The sequence below is a fragment of the Pantherophis guttatus genome, chromosome 4 (assembly GCF_059756535.1).
Source record: "Pantherophis guttatus breed Tessera chromosome 4, ASM5975653v1, whole genome shotgun sequence".
Taxonomy (NCBI): domain Eukaryota; kingdom Metazoa; phylum Chordata; class Lepidosauria; order Squamata; family Colubridae; genus Pantherophis; species Pantherophis guttatus.
Genome location: NC_142066.1, coordinates 134,471,980 through 134,478,148, shown reverse-complemented (window position 1 = coordinate 134,478,148; position 6,169 = coordinate 134,471,980).

The window sequence follows — 6,169 nt, the reverse complement described above, 5'->3', positions numbered from 1 at the left end:
TCAATACAATTATGTAGGCAAATGATGTAGTTGGATGTTGTTCAGCATTAGACCTTCATATTTTGACAGCATTTCAAAATGACTCTTCAGTGGTGTGCCTGTCCTCCTTGAAAGGCTTGGCTGATTAATTGTCACACAAGGAAGTTAGTGATGCACAACATTGTCATCTGCATGAGCTTAATTTGAGCAGTAACTCAGTCCCTGAAACTTTTAAACATTAGGACTCAACTCTGCAAAATATAAAAGTATAAAACTCATCAAAGTATCGCTCAGCACATGCTGAAAGCTTTCCTCTTGATACAGTGAAGTATCCCGCTCATTTCTATTAAAGATGGCTCAAAGTTAGAAGAAAGGACATCCAGAAAAGGTACATTAAGATCTGTCATCAATAAAAAAAAACACATTAGAGGAACAATTTTTATTTGGTTCAAGAGGGAGCTTTATTTATCACAAGACAGCCATTCTTCAATGGTAGAATACATGCTTATATACAGTTCATTCTTTAGCAGTGAAATCAAAAGCTTAGGTAACTGATGATGAGAAATACCTTATCCAGGGAAACTTGGAAGTGTGATGTCAGCCAGGAAATTGGAAGAAACCAGACTGATTCAATATAAAGCAGACTCAAGTGATATTTAAGTTCAAGAACTGTTCTTGTTTTCCAAGAAATAAATTTAGGGGAAAAAAATAAAGTGAATTCATGAAAGCCAAACTGAGGTCCAGACAGTGATGCCAAAGTGAGTTTTGTGAGAAGAGTTTTATGAAAGGGTTTTATAATGTTTTATAAATATTTGAAGAATATTTTCTTCAAAGATATTTGTTATGTAGCTGCTTCTGATATTACGTTGAATGGATAGGCACAAGAGTAAGGAAAAAATAAATTCTTGCTGATTTCCCCAGGACCTACCTTTGTGCTTCAGGTGAATTCTTGGCTGTTATTGGTATATTGTACAATGGAATTTAAAGAACAAAATCAGACGAGGTTTCATATCGGCTTTTTTACTTTCTGTTCTAACTACCAGAAACATACCCAGGGCAAATGAAGGATAAATATTACATTTTGGATGTCTCCCCAGCTTCCCATTCTAATAATGCATAAAATATAGACCTCCTGACAATTAAGTTGTAAAGGCTCCAGTGTTAAGTCAAATATTTGATTTTTTGTCCACATTTAAAATAGATTATTATTGAGCTCCAGATTCATGAGCTACATATTAAATAGCTGCAGTCCTCTTAATGAAGAGTAAATAAAATTCTTTTAAAAAGGCTAATAATGTCCAGGAAGTAAAGAGGAAAAAGGAAGGCAATGTTTTGTGACTGCAAATTGCATTAATTTTTTAAAAAGTGTTGGCCAGCAGAGGGCACAAGACGGGATAGAGAAACAATGACACCATCAGATGGTTGAGAAGAAAGTATCAGTGCTTTCTGTATTTTCAAAGTAGTGAGCCACACTTCTTTTTCTGTTTAAGATACATAATATTTAAATATTTATTTAAAATATTTTAAAATTCTGCTATGCTAATTTTAAAATCACCCCATCATGGAGCCTTAAATGACAAATGCAGAACTTAATCCATTTTCAGTTTTTTTCTGCTGAAGTTTGCTGTGGTAGTCTTTGAGTGAACTATAGAAATGTAAGTGCTGATGGCAATAAAAAGAGTTTAGAAGGCCCCACATGCAGCCTAATGGGACTGTTGGTTGTTTCTGCTTGGTGTACCTGCATGCAGGATGATAGAGAAGTGCTATTTCCCAGACTTTATCCATAAACTTTGGCATATGTAACCTAACTTCAAAAGTTCCCAGTAACACATACATACATGCATGCATGCGGAAAAAAGCTCAAGGCAGCTAACATTACATTAAAATTTAAAGTCAAAAGGGCTCACAATAGTATTAAAAAGACACAGATTGCAGATGATCCAGGACAGTTAAAGCTGAGGTGCTCACTTTTCCAAGCTTGGCCTCTTTTGCTATGGTCTCAGTTAAGTTTCTTTCTTCCTTCTCTCTTCCTGCAACAATGCCCTCCCAAGGGGACCTAGAAGTACAGCATATCTCCATCAGTTAGCCATGATCAGTGTAGCGTAGAGTCAAGAACCCCACTGCCAATCCTTGGGGGACTCCCACTGTCTGTAAGTGGGCTTTCATCATTCCATATCTTAGGCAGCACATCCTGCTAAAGGGAACAACAGGGACCTTTTGGCTGAAGAACATCTGCTTATCTTCTCGTCACAACTTCTGGCTTTCTTTCAGCTATGAGATGAGTCTATGGATTCGTGTGCCACTTTCCAAGAAGATGCAGGGATTTATGTTTCTTAAGGTAGATCAAGGTGAGATATGGAGAGAGATTCAACATAAAGCAACATAAAGAGAGAGATTCAATCTTAAATAACTCAGGCTCAGATGATCTAAACAATTGTCTTTGGGTATCTATGATGAAAGGTTCTACATGTTGTGTCATGGTTTGCAAGATGCCAGGAAGTGGCTAGAGATATTTTATCTACCTTTTTAAAAAATATCTCTACATGGAGTTTTTTCTCCTGCAGTGGCCCTTCCTGTATAATATGTCAGGTCTCAACCCTTATACCTTTTAGGAACATTTTCATAACTTCCACCAGCCTTTCATATCTAACATTTATTTTTTGGGGGGGGTTGTTTTAACTATTTATTTCTGGCTTACCTTAAATTCCATTTTATTTTAAGTTTCTGTAATGATAGTATATCATTTTGGGATTTTTCTAAATAAGCAGAGGTATATTAAGTAAATACTATAATAAAGGCAAATTGTTCAATTCTGATCTAATGTGCCTAGAAGGGGCTATACATGCTTTTTCACTCTAGCCTGTTGAATTGTGAAGTGCAGTTCTTGGAAAATTATCCTCTTTTCTCTCTTGCCCATTAGTAATTTGTAAAGGGAATCATACACTTCACACCTGATGGAAGAAATACGTAAAGACTACTTTTCCTTAATTACCAGTTCCCATTTCTTCTTGTAAATCATTAGTCTTTTCTCTTTTAACCTTTTAAGTATGCCCTGTTAATATTTTGTAAGAGTACTTAGGGCTTCCAAGAAGTAGATGCTGGTTTAGTAGAGCGATTTTTAAAGAACTGGTCATGTACATTTTCACTGTAATTAACTTGGCTATCCCCAAGTACTTCAAGTCTGTTTAAAGCCTTTCCCCAACCTAAGTTCATCATTTTTTTCAGAATTATTTGTGTTCCATTTTTCTGCTAACAAATAGCCCATGCACATCTACATGCAGTCTTCTGACCGGTTGTTGTGTTTGTTACTGGTACCGCCACAGCATATGAACAAACATTTAGCTGGGACAAGGCACAAGGAAGCATGGGGGGCAGGAGGGAAATCACATTAATATTTGCCTTATGAATACATTGAGCTACCACTTGTTTTAGCTGTTGTACTGCTATGAATTGGAAACTTGTTTGCACTTTCATATACTTTCATATTTTCTTTATCATTAAAAATAGATAGGGAAAAATAGGTAGAAAATAGGTAGAGAAAGATATTATTTCTCATCAAAAGGGAGGTTGTTTAATCAACTACAGTTTCTAAGTTTGGATACAGTATAGGCTTTAAGTAACTACAGATGCTTTCTTTGGCAACAAATTTAGCAGAAGACTCCAACAAATTCTCTCCCCCACAACCTCCCCAAGGAAAGGAAGTACTATTAGGATCCTCCCTTTTTTTGCTGCATTAAAGGAACATCAGATATTGAAAGGAACGCTTCAACTCAGAGTTTCTTCCAGAAATTGTAGTTGGAAACCTACTTCTAAGATAACTCCAAACTTGATTGCAGAAAATACGAATTCAGCAATAGAATGGTCAATGCCTGGAATACACTATCTGACTCCGTGGTTTCACCCCCAAACCCCCAAAATTTTAACCTTAGACTGTCTACTGTTGACCTCACTCCATTCCTAAGAGGTCTCTAAAGTGCGTGCATAAGCGTACCAGTGTGCCTATCATCCCTATCCTAATGTTCCCTTTTATTTGTATCCATTTCATGTATTCATAATTATGTTTATACTTACATCTGTTATCTAATACGTGCTTGACGAAATAAATAAATAAATAAATAAATAAATAAATAAATAAATAAATAAATAAATAAATAAATAAAATAATAACTTTCTGGTGTTCATAGGAAGGAGGGAATTGGGAGATGACAAGGACCGAATCATAAGGAAAGAATAATGTATCAATTCAAAAAAAGGAAGCTGAAATAATTTCTAATACCAAAAACTCTATGTTAGAGGTGCCAAACTTGGTAACTTTAAGACCTGTGTGCTTCAACTCCCAGAATTCCCCAGTTAGGATTGTCCACAGGTCTTAAAATCACCAAGGTTGGACATCCTGCTGTATATTTCAACTGATTTAGAAAACATGCTTGTTACAACTAGAAAATAAAATCAGTGTTTTTTCTCAGCTGACATGTTGGAACAGAAAATATTGAAAGTGAGTTCCCTTAATTCTACACTTCAACAATCCTATAAAATTGGGCCTGGATTCATTAACTTTGCCAACATATACAAAGTTCCGCCCGAGATTCCACAGTGTTTATAAGTGTCTTTTCCTATGGCGAGACTGGGGATAAAGAACTTGGCTTTTTCATAGGACATTGACATCTGGGTTTTCAAGCCAAAGGATTTGAAAGCAAACTAGTGAAACTTAATGGCATTGTCACTGCGTTATTTTATTTACCAGCTGAGCTCATTATTTCTGGACTGTCAGACTCTCCGTAGCTTTGCCAACTTCTTATCAGTAAGCTACGTGTTTCCGTATCCACCCACATTCCTTCACTTGCTCTCACACACTCTTTCCTTTGTTCTCTTTCCAGCAAGGTCCGGCTGAAAGATAGCCGGCCCGAATTACTTTCAAAAATGTAACAATTAACTTTTCTTAGTTAGTGAGGTGTTTTATTTTCTTTATAACAAATAAATGAGTTTTATTAGAAACCCTTCTCGCGTTTCTTTTCGGAATATTGCAAACAAGGATAAGCCTCGATTCATCTACTCTAAACCAGGGTAATTAGTCCCAGAGCCAAACATGGGATTAATAAATGCCCTGACATTCTGATAGCACGAGGATGGTCTGATTTATGGCTTTTTCCTTGTTTTTGTTACTTCTGATAAGAGCGCATAGGCAATTAGTTTTTAGCTACTGAGGTACGCTAATTATATTGCTGAGATGCCGAAACAGAAGTAAAACAAATACAAAATGTATTTTGCTGAGAAGGTGGCAGAAAGGAGGTTTCCAGATTTCCAGCCCCTTACTACAGCCACACGCCTGGAACAAGAAAAAGCCGTGGGAACAGAAATGGAGACAGATAAGACAGAAGCTGTTTTTGAAGATGATGATTTACGACTGAGGTCAGTAACATTTTCTTCTGATCTTCCAAGCTCTGAAAAAGTCTCCCCAGAACTTTCTGAATTTGTAACGCTCGGTGCAAGCACTGCTGAGCAAAATTACTCCCACGCAGAGAGAGAAACAATTCATTATTCTCCTCGAAGCTCTAAGCTCACCCTGGATGAGCTAGCTATGAAAGCCTTTCGTGACCGTATAAAACTCTATGAACAGCAGCTATCCCAGGCAAAAATGGCTATATCTATGCTTGAGCAAGATATGGGAGATAACTTAAATTTTTCAAAAAGCGCCATATTGTCTTCTTGCTCAGAGCCAAAGACACTCCCCCTGGTGGATTCTGTGTCAGGCCAATTAAGGCAAAGAGCACTGCATACGTCACATGAAAGTCTCCCTGATCAAGTTACACATGTCTTACATAACCACTCCTACTCAAAAGCATACAATGCCCCGTATGCAAAGCTGCCCGAAGCTAAAGGTGCAGCACCATCTGCTGGCAAAAGTAATTTACTACAGGAAGCTGAAATGCCACAAGTGTTTCCACAGGCCCAAACTCAAACACCCCCTGGCGGTGTTGGTGTCCTTTTAGATGGAACACAGCAAAGGCAAATGACTGCATCTCCAGCAGGTCATGCCAATATTGCAGCTCAAGCACAAATGGCAACTGGAATACATCAGATTCCAGTGCATCAGCCACAGCAGCTACAAATGCCTGCATATGTGCCCCAGCCACAAGTGCAAATACGGCCACCTCCTGGCCCACCTCCAATGGCACAACCAAGACCATTT